Below are 19,666 nucleotides of genomic sequence, written 5' to 3'. Positions count from 1 at the left end.
CTCAATCAACTCCTTCCCCTCTTATTTCCTCTGATCGCCATTTTCCCTTTTCTTTTTGGGGCCAATCGTCGGGCTACTTCTCGTCGTCATACTCTCACAAGTTGGGTAAGTATAGCAAAATAAGCGATTCTCTCTTATCAAATCAACTTAAGTGTTTAACAATTTCTGTTGGTGCCTAGGAATCTCGTGAAGGGACGAGGGTTGATGAATACCTGAGTAAGCGAACCATTCTTCTTCGCTCGATCGAAGTTGGGTAAGTGAGCGGTCGTAACAATTTAAGTTTAATTAATTGTATAACTGTGTAATCGATTAACGAAGTTTGATTGCAAAATGTAGGTTCGACGTCTAAGGATTTAACGTGTCTTCACAATCGGGTGTGTAATCACACCCTCTCAACTACAAATCTGCAAAAGTCAAAAAGCTGGAAAAGACGACGTTGAGACCATATGAGCGTGCGAACGCTCGTATGGTAAACTAAACCCACGAAACATGGTGTTGGACTATAGAGGGCTCCGTTAGCGTTTTCATGGGCTTAAGCCGAAATGGGCCACAAATGACTAAATTACCCCCAAAGGATAAAATGAATGAATTACCCTTGAAGGGTAAAATGACCGAATTACCCCCAAAGGGTAAAATGACCCAATTACCCGTATAGGGTAAAATGACTGTTATACCCCTAGGAGTTGAAATATGTGTATGACTGATCTGCTCTATGATATATATACATGACTGTTACTGAATATGACATACTGCATACACGTAAGATTTATGACATGACATACTGCATGGGGTTGGGATTCTGATGTAGGGGAAGTATACCATACTAGTGGCTTTGCCACTTATACTATTACTGGCAGCTTTGCTGTGTGGCCTTGCCTCATATACTGTTACTGGCAGCTTTACTTCGTTATTATTATTGGCAGCTTTGTTGCGATATTGGTGTGTCCTCATCTTATCTTTTTCTTTTTAAGTTGGGCGAAACTATCATTTCTCTTCTTTTCTTCTGTCGCCGAAAGCTCCTCTCCTCTTCGTTTGGTTGTTCTTCTTCTCTCATCCTTCCTTCCCAACCCGATTCTTTCTTCTCTTCTGGTCGAACCCTCACCTCTATTTGTGGACGAATTTCACAACTATCCTCCCCCACCTTTTCTTTTCTCTTTCCTCCTCACCTATTCGGTTCCTCCCAATCAATTCCTCTCCTTCTTATTTCCTCTGATCGCCGTTTTCCTTTTCCTTTTTGGGGCTAATCGTCGGGCTACTTCTCGTCGTCGTACTCTTGCAAGTTGTGTAAGTATAGCAAAATAAGTGATTCTCTCTAATCAAATCAACTGAAGTGTTTACCAATTTCTATTGGTGCTTAGGAATCTCGTGCAGGGACGAGGGTTGGCGAATACCTGAGTAAGGGAACCGTTCTTCGCTTGATTGAAGTTGGGTAAGTGAGGGACCGTAAAAATTTAAGTTTAATTAATTGTATTCCTGTGTAATCGATTAACGAAGTTTGATTGCAAAATGTAGATTCAGCGTCCGTGGATTTAACGCGTCTTCACAATCGGGTGTGTAATCAGACCCTTTCAACTGCAAATCGGCAAAAGTCAAAAATTCGAAAATGATGGAGTTGAGACCATATGAGTGTGCGAACGCTCGTGTGGTAAACTGAACCCACGAAACATGGTGTTGGACTGTAGAGGCCTCCATGAGCGTTGTTATGGGCTTAAGCAAAAATGGGTTACAAATGATCGAATTACCCCCGAAAGATAAAATGACTGAATTACCCCGAAAGAGTAAAATGACCAAATTACCCCCGAAGGGTAAAATCACTAAAATACCCCCAAAGGGTAAAATCACTGTTATACCCCTAGGAGTTGAAATATTTGTGTGACCGCTCTGCTCTATGATATATATACATTACTGTTACTGAATATGAAATACTGCATACACGTATGATTTATTACATGACATACTACATGGGGTTGAGATTCTGATATAGGGGAAGTATACTGTACTGGTGGATTTGCCACATATACTATTACTGGCAGCTTTGCTGCTTTATTATTATTATTGGCAGCTTTGCTGTGATATTGGTGTGTTGGCTGGGTGGGTCATTTTATCCCCACATGGTGTGTTGGTGATACGAAGTGGTATGTTGGCTGGATTGGGATAGGTTGCATCACTGCATTGTACTGATTTCTGTATAGGGCTAAGGCCCACACTATTACTGTAATGGGCTAAGGCCTACACTGAACTGATACTGTATAGGGCTCAGGCCTTGACTGATTCTGTATGTTCCATAGTGATTGTTTAGAAGGGGATCACACACTGAGTTTCGTAAACTCACCCTCTCCTTTAACTGTGCAGGTAATCCTCAGCCTTAAGCAATTTAGTGTTGCGAGGGACTCGGAGATGGCCAAACAATCGCTGCGGTTGACATTAGCCTTTATTTTTAATTTAATAATAAGTTGGGTTTTGTTTTTGTAATAAGGCCTTTAATTTGGTTTTAAATTTTAATTGGGCTATTGCTTTATATTTTAAACTGCTAGTTAAATGAAAACGAGTTTTCAAAAATAATTACTGTTTTTAAAGACACGAACTTCAGTCGTTAGATTTAACAAATGCTTCTGCGTTTTAAATCAACTTAAAATAACATTAGCAGTTAACATGGCAAACATTTGGTTAATTATACAGTTAAACTTTAATAAAGAGGTTTCTAAATTTAAGAAACTTATTTTTCCAACTAGTCCGAAGTTTGAGAAACACTCCGATGTGACACATCAAATTCGGCCATAACGTCTGGGCCGAGTTTGGGGTGTTACAAATAAATTCTTAAAGACCTAAAATAATTAAATAAATAACAAGACAAGAATCCCCCATTTTATTTTTCTGAGTTATTCCCCTTGTCTTCTTTAACTCCATCTTCGCTTGCATCATCAGTCTCTTTCGTCCATGTCTCAATGATAGCATCTCGGAACTCTGGAACAAAAGTGTAGAGATATTCTTAAAAGTATTTCAAATTGAATCATATCTAAGTTTTTTATATTTCCAGTAAGTTTGTTGCTGATTGTGCATGGACTTGCACATATCCATCAAAATTGACAACTCTGATTTCCTTGAAGTACTTGCAGAAGTCGGCATGGGAGTTGTATATTCAGGTTCAACACATAGCTTGACTAGTTCTTCTTCTGGCTTAACCCTAGGTTCAGGGTTTTCAGCTCCTTCAGCTGGTTGAGAACTATTTGGTTCCTTATCAGATTCTTTTTCTTCAGTGTCTGTAACTGAATCAGCTTCAGTTTTTATTTTATTTGTTGACTCTTCGATTTCTAGCTCAGTTGGTTCCTCTTGCTCACCTTGGTTCAATTCATGCGCCCTTTCTACCAACCTTTCAAGATCATGACTTGTAATACACCCTTGAACATACTGCCCCTTCAGATTTGCTTGTGTTTTAACACGGGCCCTTAAGCAAAGTAAAGTGATTAATGATGGGAAATAAGCAGTTCTTGCCTTCTTTTTAGCACAATCATGAATCTTCTTGAGGATAATTTTCCCAACATTAATGGATTTTTCTGTCAAGATTACATTTAACAAGAGCATCCGTTCCATCGAGATGGTGGAACAATGTGAGATAGGCATAAAACTGTAGCGAACAAAATAAAACCATACCTTTGCTACTGGTTTCAAGTATTCTCTTCAACAAGAATGACTCCCTTACTTTCTTATAATCCATTGGGATCCAGGATTTGTCACAACATCAAGCACTTGTTGAAGAAAATCCCAATTGATATTGCTCATCATAGGGTAGTACTCATCTTATTCAACATTAGGTAAATTTAACAAATCATTGATCGACTTAGAAGTAAGATGTGCCTTTTTCTTTCGAACAATGACTTCAGTGGCATCTTGCGTAGTCAAACTAGCATAGAACTCTCGGACTAGTTTATCATCGAGAAGTGAACGAGCATCACAGAATCATTCCCATTTGAGAGCATTGATTATCTTTCTAATAAGCACAGGAAGAACCATCACATCATTGCTTTTCATATTAAAACCTTTTTCTAGCATCACAGGTTGATGCTTGAAAATTGAATCAAATCACTTTTTCACTTCTTCATTGATCATAATCTGGTTTTCAGGAGTAGTCTTTGAAGATCTGGTTCTTTTACGAGACATGGTATCTCTTTTCGATAATTCGGAAAAGTTTCTGCTTATAGGGGCAGAAGAGAAATCAACAAAAGAGTGTAGAACTTGCTTTGGCAAACCTTATGATGATGAGGGATTTATGGCAGCGATGGCAACGTGCGGCAGCAATGGTGGTTTGCGGCATCGACGTCGATACTCTGGTGATTCTTTTGCGGCGGCATTAGGTGTGGACTTTCCCTCCTTTCTACTGTCTTAGGCTTAAATGCAAACTTTTATTTACAGGCTTATTCAAGAAAGAGAAATTGATTAGTACTTGGGTCAAATTTGACCCTCTTTATTAACATAAAAAGTTAAAATTAATCAAAATAAATTAAACTAGAAAAAAACATTTTAAAACTTAATTAGAAAATTTCTTAACAAAATACATTAAATTAATTCACAGGAAAGGTTGGAGGGGTCACAACGGTCCTGCTTAAGTTCCAATCTCCTTAGACAGAATTAATTAAATGTAATAAATTAAGAAAATAAGTTCTAATTATTTATTTATACAATGAGTTCATGAAAAAATTAAGGGTCCGCTAAGATGAGCGAGGATTCAATTCGTTCATCTTCACCATCCCAGTTGTGTTTGAGACGTTGAACATTAACTTTAAACGTACCTCCATTATTGTCGTATAATTCAATAGCTCCGTAAGGATAAACTCAGTACATGGTATAGGGTCATTTCCATCAGGATTTTAACTTTCTAGGAAATAATTTCAGCGTTGAATTAAACAACAAAACCTTCTGACCTTCTTTAAACTCGCGAGGTCATATATGATTATCATGCCATCTCTCATCGGCTTACTTAAGATCAAAATTTAACTGCTTCAAAGCCCAGTGAGCTTTATTCCCCAACTCTAATGGCAAATGACATGCCTTTCCAAAGACTAAGCGATAAGGAGTCATTCCTAACAGAGTCTTAAATGTTGTTCGATAGGCTCATAATGCATCATCGAGCCTTCGAAACCAATCTTTTCTACTAGGGTGTACTACCTTTTCAAGGATACCTTTGATTTCACAGTTCACACTTTCAACTTGTCCACTAGACTGGGGGTGATAGGCAGTAGCAATCTTGTACTTCACATCATATTTACCAAGCAACCACTTAAGCCATTTGTTCACAAAGTGAGAACCTTCATCACTAATAATAGCTCTTGGTGTCCCAAGTCATGTAAACACATGCTTATGTAGGAATTGCATGACTACCTTAGGATCTAACATCTGATCCAAAAAATGGTCATTCCGAGTGGCTTTGTTCAACTTTCTGTAATCAATACAGATTCTCCAACCGGTAACAGTTCTCATTGAAATTAACTTGGTATGCTCATTTTCAACAAGGCACACACTATACTGGACTTACCCACGAACTATCCGACATAGGATAGATGATTCCCGCATCTAACCATTTGATCACTTCATTTCTCACAACTTCCTTCATAATAGGATTGAGCCTCCTTTGCCCATCAATTCGAGCTCTTTCACCTTCTTCTAAAATGATTTTATGCATGCAAAATGAAGGGCTTATACCTCGAATGTCAGCTATGGTCCAACCAATTACTTTCTTAAATATTTTTAAAATAGCAATCAATTGTTCTTCTTGATCTTTTGTTAGTTCTGCTAAAATAATCATAGGCAAAGTAGAACAATCACCTAAAGAAACATATTTCAAACGGGAAGGAAGTACCTTTAGTTCGAGTGTAGGTGGTTCTTCGATTGACAACTTGGCTTGCACAAATTCTCTGACTTTTAACTCCAACAGTTCAAACCGTATAGATTGAATAAAATTTCTCAGATTGGCGTCCATCAAAGCCATGTTTTCTTCACCTTCTTCATCCTCCAAAAGGTCAAACTCTAAGGCTTTCTCCAATGGATCTTCCTCAAAATTGTTTTCTATGAAAACTAAGGTTTCTATCTCTTCCATAACTGAACATTCCTCTGCCGGATCGGGAAATTTCATCACTTTAAGAATGTGAAAAGTTATCTGGTTGTCTTGAACTCGCATGGTGAGTTTGCCTTTTTGCACATTAATTAACGTCCTTCCCGTGGTTAGAAAGGTCTCCCAAGATAATTGACACTTCTTTATCTGCTTCAAAATCTAAAATAATGAAATTAGTAGGAAAAATAAATTTATCAACTCTTGCCAAAACATCCTTAATCTTTCTTTCGGGATACGCTAGCGATCGATCCGTTAGCTGAAGCGTCACAGTTGTAGGTCGTACTTCACCTATCCCTAACATCTTGAAAATAGACTTAGGCATCAAGTTGATACTTGCTCGTAAGTTACACAAAGCTTTAGCACAGTAAGATTCACCAATGTTACAGGGTATAGTAAAGCTTCCTGGGTCTTTCAATTTTGGAGGCAGTTTGTTCTATAGGAATACGCTGCACTCCTTTGTCAAGGCAACAATCTCACACTCACTCAGTCGTTGCTTCTTGGATAATATATCCTTCATAAACATCACATAATTCAGAATTATTTCTAAAGCCTCCACCAACGGAATATTGATGTGTAACTGCTTTAGAACATCCAAAAACTTCTTGAATTGCACCTCCTGTTTATGCTTGTGTTGCTGCAATCTTTGCGGATATAGAGGTGATGGAACTTTCGTTTGAACCGAACAACTTTTCTGAGTAGGTAAATCTGCATTCAAATAAGATGTTAAAACATCTGAATTCACTAAGTCAGGTTTTACCTTGTCAGACTTTGCAAATTCTGATTCCTTTGCTATAGGAACTTCAACATCTGGTTTACTTCCCTCCTTTTCAACATGCTCATCTTCGACATCAATCAATCGGGGTTCGAGAGTCTTATCACTTCACAATGCCACTACCTTGATATGTTCTTTACCCAAATTCCTTAGATTATCAGTATTGCTCGGCAAGGTTCCTTGCGGTCTATTACGAAGCTTCGTAGCCAACTGACCCATTTGGTTTTCCAAATTTTTTAGTGTTACTGCTTGGCTTTAAATCAAAGCATCATTCTTTTCCATGTACGCTTTCAACAAGTTCTCCAAACTATTTGATGCCTTAGCTTGAGGTGGTTTTCGAGCTTGTTGATTATACCCTTAAGATTGGTTGAGTCTTTGCTGCAATAAGTTGTTGTTCAGTCCATTTCCTTGGTTGCTCCAAGAAAAGTTAGGATGATTACGCCATGAAGGATTGTAGAAGTTGAACTGGGGTCCTTGTCCACTCCTATTTTGATATTTGTTCCCCACATAGTACACTGACTCGGGATTTGATGGAAAATTCTCAAAAGAATGACCTTACCCATAGTACACACAGGAAACTACTTCAAATGAACTTGGTGGCTGAGCTGCAAAATTATTAGTACTATTAGCGGTTAACTATTTTAACATAGAGGAAATAGACGATACCTGAGCTGATAATGAAGTGAGGGAGTCAACTTCATGAACTTCGGTTATGCGTCTTCCTGAGATTGTTCGATTTGTTGGCCATTATAGTTGTTACTCGCGATCCTCTCGATGATCTCGTAAGCCTCATTATAAGACTTAGACAAAATTGCACCATTCACGGAAGCATCTACCATCAATCTTGTATCTGCTTTGAGACCATTATAGAATGTCTCGAACTAGATACAATGAGGAATCCCATGATGAGGACACTTACGAAGTAACTCCTTGAATCATTCCCAAGCCTCATACAAAGACTCGTCATCCAATTGTTGGAATGTTGTGATCTCGTTCCTCAACTTAGCTTTTCTGCTAGGTGGGAAATACTTAACAAAAAATCTCTCTACTAATTCTTACCATGTAGATATGGAACTTGGTGGCAATGAATTGAGCCATGCTCGTGCTCGATCTCACAACGAGTACGGAAACAACTTCAACCTCAGTGCGTCTATAGTCACACCGACTATCTTGAATGAATCACTCACCTCCATAAACAATCGAAGGTGGAGTTGTGGATCTTCCGTGGGCATACCACTAAATTGGCCCACCGTTTGTAGCATTTGAAACATCACTGGTTTTAATTCAAACTAGGTTGCCTCAATATCTGGCCTTCTCATTCCTGGGTTTAACTCACTAAATAGTATCACAGCATATTGTCTGATGCATCGATCCCTATTATCAACAATAAGGATAAGATTCCGTACATTATCGGCTTTATTACCTTGGTCTTGATTCTGATTTCCATGGTTCATCTCGACTTGTCTTTGAGCTGTTCATTCACGTCTTCTTTGTCTGAAAGTTCACTCAATTTTAGGGTCTACAGGGGGTAAATCGAAAATTCGATCTATGCTCATAAACACCTGAACAGAAAATCACAAAAATTAAAAAGAATAAGTTAGTAATGTTAGAATAAAACAAATTGAAAATAAATAATTTCAGAAAAAATGACTATGGCAACAATTGACAATCCCCTGCAACAGCTCTAAAAACTTGTAACGCTGGGGTTTGTGCAAGTGTCCATAGTCGTTATCAAGTAATAAGTAAGTATCGAGTTATCGTCTCCACAAGGATTGTATTTCTACAAAGTCACTTAATTTGTAAAATTATATTAACAATTTGGTAAATAAAAACATACTATAGTTGAGAAGTGGTGATTAAAATATATTAAACTAAATGCAATGATCCCTAATGCAAATTATCCTAAGTATACAAACTATATGAATGAAATAGATTTTAGTAAAATTAAACATAAATTGTAACAATTATAACATAAATAAACTAGGATAATTACTTTAATTAAACTCAATTTATTATCAACATGCTTAATAACATTTAAAAAAACATTCCATGGCAACTCGATCGTCCATGAGTTTGTAAACCACATTAGGTCCTTTCAGAATCCTTTACTTAGTAAATACGCATTTTAATGATCCTTATTTACTAACGGTTTCTTACCATTCGTGTGAGGTAACAGGGACGTGTTAGGTTTGAAACAATTTAATCACACAAATCTAAAAACTATGCAGATGACAGAGCTTGGTTAGAGTTGTTATGCAACCTCCAATTCAATCGGGTTAGGATCTAAATTGAGCATGCACATTTCAATTATGCGTCCATTACTCATCGTTTTGTTAGGATTGCGAAGCTAATTCAGGTGCATTTCAATCATGTATGAACAAAATACAGACTTGATTTTAATTGAAAACATGATCGATTGAAGCACAAACATTATAAGCATAAATCAAATAAATATTATTTAATCAAAATAATCATCCTAGATTAAATAAAATTAAGCTATAATTGATGTAAACAAGAACAAAGAAAACATAGAAAACATCTTTAAATTAAATTTAAAGAAAAGAAAGATTAAACCCAATTCAGAGTGGCTGTCACCCAAGACTCTGACTGACGAGGCTCCTTCGCTTCTTCGCTTTACTCCTTTGCTGATGGCTCTCCAAGGTGGCCGACCAAGGGTTCTTTAAGAAGCTTAATCGCTAAAATTCTTATGCAAGGATGATGAAGGGGAAAGATAGCTAAAAGAGTTTAGAGAATGATGAATCAGTGAGAGACGATGGGATTAGCGATGATTGAAAAAATGAGAAATGAGCTCTTATTTATAGGTGAGGTAAGGGAGCTAGTTTGCTAAAAATAGGAGTGACCATCCTTTGAAACTCCCTACAAGAGTGGTCGGCCATGAATTGAGGAAAGGTGGTTGATTTTTCCTTGATTTTTAGTTAATTTGAGCGCCACAACAACGCAGGATTAAGACTCCGTCATCAACAAATCTTCGAGAAAATCTCCGATTTCTTTAACTCTTCCAGGACTTTGTATAATTAAACCAAAAAATGGTTTATGACATCCATGTGAAGCCAAAAGTTGGGTTGACTTGGTCCCTAATTTGGACAGTTTTGCAATTAGAAGAAAACTCTCAGCCCTGTCCAAAAATAGTAGATAGTTTAGCGGACCAAATAATATAATTTAACCACTTTAATTAATCATTTTATTTAATTAATTAAAACTCAATTTATTAATGAAATATTAAAAATGAATTATTAAACATAACTTTATATTTTATTACTTAATTTAATCATGCATGGCCCACTTTATAGCTTAAAAATATAATATGTTCAAATTAATATAAAATAAGTCATTTTATGCATGAAAACTATATAATAAAGTATAAAATCACATTTTAATAATTTCTATGTCCTAATTTCATATTTTCGTATATTTCATTAATTTATTAAACAATTACTTGGTTTTAAGAACAAATTTAAGTAAAAAGGTAATGAATTATATAGGAAAAATCCTATATATTTTTCGTCTAGTTCATCGATTTGTAACATTCTTTCTTCATTAGTCGTTCTGTTTCTATCACATGGATTGGAACACGACTCCATCACATTTTACAGAGGGGTTTCTTGCAAAGAAGTTTGAGCCACAATGTTATTCATATTAACATAACTCTTATAATCATCTCGATCACTTGGTATTCTAGCAGAATCATTGGAGAGTAATCGTGTCGTCACCTACACGAAGTAGTAGTTACCTGTACCAACATCAATAATAGTTCTGGGAGTTACTAACAAGGGTCATCCTAAAATTAAAGGTACGTCATTATCCTCATCTATGTCTAAAACAACAAAATCAACTGGAAATATGAATTTATCAATTTTCACAAGTACATCTTCAATAATACCCCTAGGAAGTCTAATGGTTCTATCTGCTAATTGAATACTCATCCTAATTTTTTTGGGTTTCCCAAGACCTAATTGTTTAAACGTTTTCTAGGGCATGACATTAATACTAGCCCCTAAATTAGCTAAAGCATTATTCATATTTAAACTACCTATTAAACAAGGAATAGTAAAGCTAATTGGATCTTTCAATTTATTGGGTAGTTTATTTTGCAAAAATAGCTGAGCAAATTGCGTTTAGCTCCACATGCGACGAATTATCTAACTTCTGTTTTTTTTCCAAAAGCTCCTTTAAAAATTTTACAGAATTGGGCATTTGCAAAAGAGCTTCAATAAACGGTAAATTGATATGCATCTGTTTTAGAAGTTTAAGAAATTTACTAAATTGTTCGTTAGTGTGGTCTTTCTTTGTCACATTAGGATATGGTATTCGAGGTTTATATTCCTTACCATTTAGTTTTTGTTCACTCTGGCTCACCTCAACCTTACCTTTACTTACCATATTTTCTTACCTCGATTTTGGTTCAGATTCAACTTAACCTTCTTAATCTCACACATTAATTGCATGAAGCTACTCCCTAGGGTTAGTTTTGATATTGCTAGGCTAGGTACCTTAAGGTCTTTCTGAAATCAACTTCGCAAGTTGACCGATTTGGTTCTTGAGTCCTTGAATTGACGCTTGTTGGCTGCTTCAGTGTTTTGAAAGTGGGTTTCTAACACCAAAATAAACTTCGTCAACATCTCCTCAAGGTTCAAATTTTTCTCTTGCTAGTAAGGTTGTTGATGGAAGCCTGATGGGGGTTGTGGTCTTTGATTTCCTTGACCACCGCAAGAGAAATTGGGATGGTTCCTCCAACTTGCATTATAAATGTTACTGTAAGGATTATTCTATGGTCTAGAATTATTACCCATATAGTTGATTTATTCATTCTCTGTGCTAGGTTAAATATTCTGGATTGTTCATTCCTCCTCTATTCGTATCACACTGCATCACCGAATGTACCTGCGTAGAAACACATAAACCATCAATTTTCTTATTTAATTATTCTACTTGATTTGATAATTATTCAGTGCATTCTCCTCTATAAATTCATAAGCCACTTCAGGTGTTTTATTGTTAAGAGTACCACCGGCGGCTGCATTGATCAATTGCCTATTTAAGGGGTTCAAACCTTTGTAAAAGGTTTGAACTTGTAGCCATAGAGGTAACCCATGGTGAGGATACCTCTCCCATGCATCATATAGAGTCTCTAAGTCAATCTGCACGAAGGAAGAGATATCATTCCTCAACTTAGCTATTTTAGCCGATAGGAAGTACTTCAATAAAAATTTCTCGATCATTTGATCCCATGTAGTGATCGAACCTCGTGGTAAAAAATTTAACCACTGTTTAGCTTTGTTCCTCAATGAGAAAGGGAATAACCATAAGCGAATGGCATCATCAGAAACGCCATTAATCTTGAACGTATTGCAGACTTCTAGAAAGTTAGCCAAATGAGTATTTGGATCTTCATCTTGCAAACCATCAAACTGAACAAACTGTTGAATCATCTAAATGGTGTTCGGCTTTAGTTTGAAATTATTCGCAGTAATGGTGGGTCTCACAATACTCGATTTAGCCCTAGTTAGATGGGCTTGGCATAATCGTACATAGTACGAGGAGCAGGATTCAGATTTGTAGGATTTGCAGCAACTACAGGAGGTAGTTGATTATTCTGATTATCAATCATCTCCTCAGTAATAATAACGTCCTCTTGCTCTCCCACTATATTTTGTCGACTCTGTCTTGCTTCTCTACGGTTTTTGTGAGCTGTACCTTCATTTTATCTATCAAAAAATAAAGGTCCTGATGGGTTTCTTCTAGTCATAAACTAAAGGAACCTACTAGAAGCAAATAAAAGAAAAAATTAGAAAACAAAAATTACACTAAAAATAAAAATAAAATGCAATAAAAATAAAATTGGCTAAAGTAATAAAAATTAAGTGTTCCTAATATTTTAATCCTCAGTAACTACGCCAAAAACTTGATGGTCACTAAGCTAACTAAAAGTACAACTAAGGCAAGCACACTTGTCAAAAAATAGTATAGTTATGGTGAGTAGGGAATATCGTATCCACAAGGACTAAAGTACTAGGAATTACCATTTTTCTATTATTTAGCCAATAAATACAGTGATTATTTTTAATCTAAAATTACTAAACTAATTTAAATAAGAATGTAAAATAGAATAAAATAGGAAAATTATCAAAGATACCAACGATATAGACAATACCCAGGAAAGAATCCACCTAGACTTCACTTATTATTTTGAATCTGAATTAAACAATTTATTCACTTGTGCCTTGATCCATAGAAATCCCTAAATTATGTTATATCTCTTTTGAGAGTAAGAACAACTGACTCTAGGTTAATTAATTGAAATCTCTTTCTAATTAAAACCCCTATTGTCGCATTAACTCGATCCTTATTATATTTTACTTTAATCCAGTAGATTTATGTCATCCTATTTCTAGGATTACATGCAACTTCACTCAATTATGCTAGATCTACTCTTAAACAGAGACTTTTTCTCCACTGATTAAGCACTTTAAATATGAATTAATATCCTGAAAAATACTAAAACAAGAAATAAGCATGCATAATTGAGAACAAGAATCAAGTATTTATCATGTAACTCAGAAATCAAATAATAAGTTTCATCATAGGTTTCTTCTTCCCTAGGTATCTAGGAAATTTAGCCATAATCCTAAATAAAAACATCTCAAAGTTAAGATAAAAACAAGACATAAAGAAATCCAAATAAACTTGTAAAGAAATTAAATGGAGATATTCAATCTTGAAGGAGAGGCTTCCTGAGATGATTCCGATGCCATTCGTTGAATCTTTTCTTTAGTCTTCTCTGTATGCTCCCTTAGGTCCTCTTCTAATATGTATTTATAAACTTTAGAATGCTCAAAAACCCTAAAAATTAGGTTTTTTCGCGTGGTTGTGGAATCGACACAGGCTGGCACATGGGCGTGTGGCCAGCCTGTGTGCAAATGCCCAATCCATGTGGATCCTAAAAATAGCTCTTTTTGCCCAATTTTGGCTCATTTTTGCTCCTTTCGCTCCCCTATGCTCACGTAAGTATAGAAACATGAATTTAAAGGATTAGGAGCATCAAATGCACTAATTCACGAATTAATCATCCAAAAATGCATTAAAAATGGGATTAAAATATGCTACTTTTATAGCTTATCAATTACTTTAGTAAACAAAATAATGTGAGATCATCGATGACTTTAGTAGTCAGGGGGTAGTGTTCAAAATGTAAATAGATCTCAATACAGTTATTAAGACCGAGTATCTTAAAACAATCTTCTCTGGGTATTCTATGTGCTCTTTTATTCTTCAAAGACATATACAATTGTTTATTTTCAGAAGTGGTTCTTATGATATGGGAATGCTGGCTAATCATAACATTAGGCAAGGGTACTGTTAGTTTGGTTGAGTAATGATCTACATTGCTCAATTTTTTCTTTGGCATTCTATTCAATTATGTATTGGTAGAGGATTGATGGTAAAACCCTTATGATGCTATTTTTCTACTGCGACTGGTGGTTTTTTTTTATGCATACGACATTGATGTTGTTTATGTCGCAACTGATTTCAGTGTGTATGAATGATATTCTCCTTATGGATTTTCTTTGGGGTATCATCAATCTTTTTAACAATTAATATGTTCTTATTATGCCACATGGTCTTCAAACGAAATAGTTTGGATGTAGACGAGTATGTCCGGAAGACTCATAATTTGTATATTCTAATAGTATAAAAATAGGTTATATTCTCAAAAATTCAGTAGACCTTTACATCTTGGACTTCTTTATCTCAACTTTCTTATTGTTCTTATTGTCTATTCTCTCAAATATGGTTCGTCTGTAAAGGATATATATTGGCTTGAGATAAATATATATGTTACTGTGACACCCTAAACCCGACCGATATGGACCGGCCCGAATTCGAAGCATTACATTAGCCACCTAAGTGACTCTCTGGCTAACGACCACCCAAGACACACCTTGACCTTATAACACCTCAATCTTATCTGATTATTATCTATTTATTAATGCGAAAACAAACTAAGAGCCAATTTTAAACTTTTCCTAGGTAATTTAATCTAAGGGCATTTTCATCATTTTAACGCCTATGGTAAAACTAGCCCGATTTTAGATCTAAATATGTACTAACCTTCTTTTAGTCAAAATTATGCAAGCCTAAAAATTTCAGCTTAAATTGAGCTTGTTTGTTATGTGAAATTCAAGTTTTACTATTATGGACTAAATTGTAACAAATACAAACTATCAATACTATACTCGGATATTAAATTGAGTGTGTTTCTAAAAGATTTTATCAATTACAAGTCTAATCCTAAAATATTATCAAGTTTCCTTATCAGTTAAGGCTCTAATTGGACTTATCAAGTTACAAGACTAATTTGTAATTTAAACAGACTAGAGAACTAATTTTAAAAAAGCAGAATTCAAACCCCCAACTGTCCACTCAATTTTTTTGTGCAAAAAAATTCAAATTTAAACCCGATTTTGAGTACTTTAATGACCAATTAAAGTCGATTTAGCTACAAGTACATATCATACATATCTATACATCTTTAATTGAATTTATTAACACCAATTAAGCCTTAATTAAATAGAATTAAACATTCAATTTCATGCATATCACCCACTGATTAATTCAAACAAGTGGCGTACCTTAGTCGCTAGTAAATCACTCCATAGAAGCTTCAATTAAACAATCGTTAGTACAAATTTCATGCCTCACACATCGTGTTATCAATCACTGTGTTATCTAGCAATAATACACCGTAAAACAATCAATAATTAAACTCAAACATGACTTAAAATTATTATAAAACCATTCAAAATAAATATCCAATTTCCAATGTCCAAAGTCCATTTACAACCAAAATCAAACTAATTCCTAGGAGTACCACAATGCATGACTATAGTCTCTAAAATGCGTACTAATGTCTCTACCAAGCCTAAATCTCTTGGAACTCTCTTGCTCGGCTCCTCAGCTCCTCAATCCCGACAAATATCCACACGACTGTGAGGGTGTGAGCTTTAAAAAGCTTAGTGAATGTTAATAAAAATAACAAGTAAATTAACATCCAATTCATGCTTAATTCACAAATTTTCAGCCAAAATAATTAAACATGTCAATTAAATCTTCATAAAAAAATTTTAATACCAAAAATCTATTATTCATGGCTTTCAATCATCAATTGATATAGCAATAATCACAAAAAAATTTATTGGCATTCATTTCTCATGGCTTAATCGGGTGATCATACATCGGATAAACAGATCTTCGAACTCCCACAAATATCAAATACAGTCTACCGAGTTGAGCGGGCCGAAGCACGTGCTCCCTTATAGTGCCTCAAGTAACCTATTGAGTGCAGACTCATGCTTAACACTCCCTTTTCGACTCCAACAAATTAGTCCACCTAGAGCCATATGCTCACAAATAACATATCAATATGGTGAGTACTCACAAATCCTATGGCATGCCAACTATATCCAATAGATCCACCATGCATGTTGCCAATATATTGAATGATTATGTATAGCTTGTAACATAGCCATTTAGCATCCAATAAAATCAAACAATCCATACACCAATTTCCCATATTCAATTATCCAATGTAACACCAACATATCATAATAAAAAATTCCAATACACATGCTTTAAATTATCCTTAAAATTAAACCATTTAATTAACACAATACCACCCAAAATTAAGACTCGCCATTTTTTTTCATACAAATTCAATATATTGTACATTTACTATCAATCATGCAAAAATTAATCATTCAACCATAATTAATTAATTGTAATAATTAATTAAGATTCTAATTAAACATAATTGAGGGTAAATTTACCAAGTTGCCCTTAGAAACACTCACCATACAATTTTTTTGTACCACAACAAGTGATCAACTAGGAAATTTCGAGCTTCAATTACGGTTATCTCGGTCCTCTTCAAGATTCAGAGCTTTAACAGAGACAAAGTAGGCATTACCACATTTCCAAAGATATATTAAACACGAATTTTAATTAACTATACTAATCGAATTTCACTCACAAAAGTAACTTACCGAATTTGTAACATCAAGCCAAAAACTCGATTCCTCGCAAAATTGACCTTTCCAACCCTCCTAATCACTTCCAAATATCAATACTAAACCAAATAGACATAAACTAAGCATCAATTTCACAAAATCTAAAAATTTAATTCAAGAAGATAATGAAATTCAGATTTTTTTCAAATTACCTCACAAATCATGTCTAATTTTGATAAATAAAACCAAAAACCTTCTAATAGATCCATTTTGAGTTGGAACATCAATTGATTTTTGGATTTCCTCTCAAAATCAAAGATCCACCATTAAAGCACCTTAAGCTTTTGAAGAAGATAACATTGATAAAATAATCATGTAATTGACTCTCAAATCATGTAAAAATGTTTTTAATCATCATAAAAATAAGTTTAGAAATGATAATTACCTTTGATTCATTCTAAATACCTTGATTGAAAATCTTGGTTCAAGAATCTTGAAAATTTTCAAAATATATTTGGTTACTTTTGAGAATAATTTCGGGTGAAAAGAGAAAGTATTTTGAGAAGAAAATTGTTTGGATCTATTCTATAATGATAGATATTTAAAATCATTCAAAGAAAATGAAATTTATAGCTCTCTAATATGATGTAAATGGTGTGAAAAGTAGGCTAGATGCATTGTTTTTAAAGCTGAAACAAACCTAACAGAATTTAAAAATTGGGGAATTTGTCTAATGGTCACTGCCACATTTCCCTTGTTTTACCATTTAATTCTTTCCCTCTAAAATTTTGAATTTTAAGGTTTATTTTCCAAATAAATACACCAAAATTTCCCTTATTTTACAATTAAATCCAATTTAATTAATATTTAAATTTAACTCAATTTAACCCCAATAAAAATTATTTTAAAATTCTTTTTTGACCCAATTTAAGCTTTATAGAGGTCATGTTGCTGCACTTATTGTTGCTGGAACTTTTTTGGGTTTTTCTCTTTTACTTCGGAGTGCAGTATTGATATTTGAAGTATTGATCTGTCTATATGGTTGTAACATCTGTCTTATTGTGGTCCGTTTGAGGTAAGGTATTCATGAAAGGAGCAAAATTATTACGTATTTTGTTACGGTTGTAACATCTGATGGTTGTGGCTCTAGTCAAGTTCAATGCTTTGACGTTAATAATGGGAATAGTTTTATTACGTATTCAACTCTTACCTTTCAAGAAGGGATAAATTATAGTAAAAGAGTAGATAGTGGAAGATTAAATATAGCATGGAATTTCAATTCTCATTACGCAGGTGATCATGAATTATGTCAACAAGTCAAAACTAGATGTTTTATTTCATATGAGTTAATACCGTTTGTGATGATCTTTGATTAGTATTCTGAGGGAATTATGATAGGCTATATGTCTGGAGTCTCTTGACGACCAGAAGAAAGAATTATTTTGAATTGTTACTACCAGGTTAACAAGATAGACTCATTTGTTTTAGTCAGAACGGATTATTCACTTGAAAATTTAGTTGAGTTGTAGGTATTTAAGTTCATCTCTAGATTCGGGAATAAATTTTGTGAATTCATGGGTAAGCAGATGAATAGTCAAATTGGGAAATTCATATTCTAGAAGACATGATACAGTAATATATCAACCAGATCAGTGATAATCAGGAAATGTTGTTATCGGTTAAAATTTTCTTGATAGTAGCAACTATCACACTTGTATTTAAAACAATACTGTTTGAAGCTTTTCATGAAACGAAATGTTTGCAGTTGAAAGTTAAAGATGCAAATGTGTTAGAAACATCAGTTAGAGTCTATTATGAAAATTACGAATTTTAGTTAAATGGTATGAATTATCTAATGTATCTGGAATCTGATGATCTGGGTTTTTCGATTATGATTCGACAGGCAATTTATTATGAATTTCTCGGTAGTTGTACTACTAATGGTGAAGCTATTACGGGAAAGCATCAAATTTGTTTAGTCAAGTCAGATATCTACTTCAGTCTCAGCCAGAGAAGAATATATATTGGTTATAGTAACGTTTTATTCAGATGATCTGGAATTAAGATGGGTTGATTATTTTAAACCTGAAAGTATAACCATTAATTCTTTAGGGAAATTTTGAGTTGCAGGGAAAAACATTCAAATTTGTGCACTAAATAATTATGGGATTTTATGGTACATCTTATATGAGGTAGATCATGGACTATTTTATTTACATCAGACAATGACAAAAGTGTATAACATTTTCAGATAAGGCTACTGGTACACCTAATTAGAATGGGAAATTAAAAGTCAATTTTGAGATGTATATTACGTCTATAAGTCAATGTATAGTATTGAGTTTTGATATGAGTTCTGATTGGGAGCGGGTTATGATAGATTTTTTTTATGGACTACCCTACAAAAGGTTAAAGAAAGACTTGATCTGAATAGTTATTATCAAGTGAGAAATTTTGAGGATGAAATTTTCATAAGAGGGAGAATTTTAACAACCTTTTTTTTAGTGGTGTCAGAAACAGTGGTTTCGAGGCCACAAATCCAATGAGTAATTTCATAAATATTATTATTTAATATTTATGATTCAAATATGGTATTAAATAAAATTTTGAATTAACAATTTATGTTATTTGAATGAATAGTTATGTTTGAATGAATAATTTTGAATTGACAAATTATGGTGTTATATAGGCTTTAATATTCTTATAGCATTGGTCAATGTTTATATTTATTCTATAAAGTTAATTATTGACATGGTATTTTAT

General features: G+C 34.3%; 1 non-coding gene across 1 annotated transcript; it reads left to right on the top strand.

Moving 5' to 3' along the window:
- The first annotated feature begins 7,775 nt into the window (after positions 1–7,775).
- On the top strand, positions 7,776–7,882 carry LOC121223866 (small nucleolar RNA R71). Its single transcript, XR_005921332.1, has one exon. It is a non-coding gene; the product is annotated as a small nucleolar RNA R71 (small nucleolar RNA).
- Positions 7,883–19,666: the final 11,784 nt, after the last annotated feature.

Source organism: Gossypium hirsutum, chromosome D11 (assembly GCF_007990345.1).
Source record: "Gossypium hirsutum isolate 1008001.06 chromosome D11, Gossypium_hirsutum_v2.1, whole genome shotgun sequence".
Taxonomy (NCBI): domain Eukaryota; kingdom Viridiplantae; phylum Streptophyta; class Magnoliopsida; order Malvales; family Malvaceae; genus Gossypium; species Gossypium hirsutum.
Note: the sequence above shows the minus strand (reverse complement) of the source record. Positions and strands in the feature narration are given on the sequence as shown.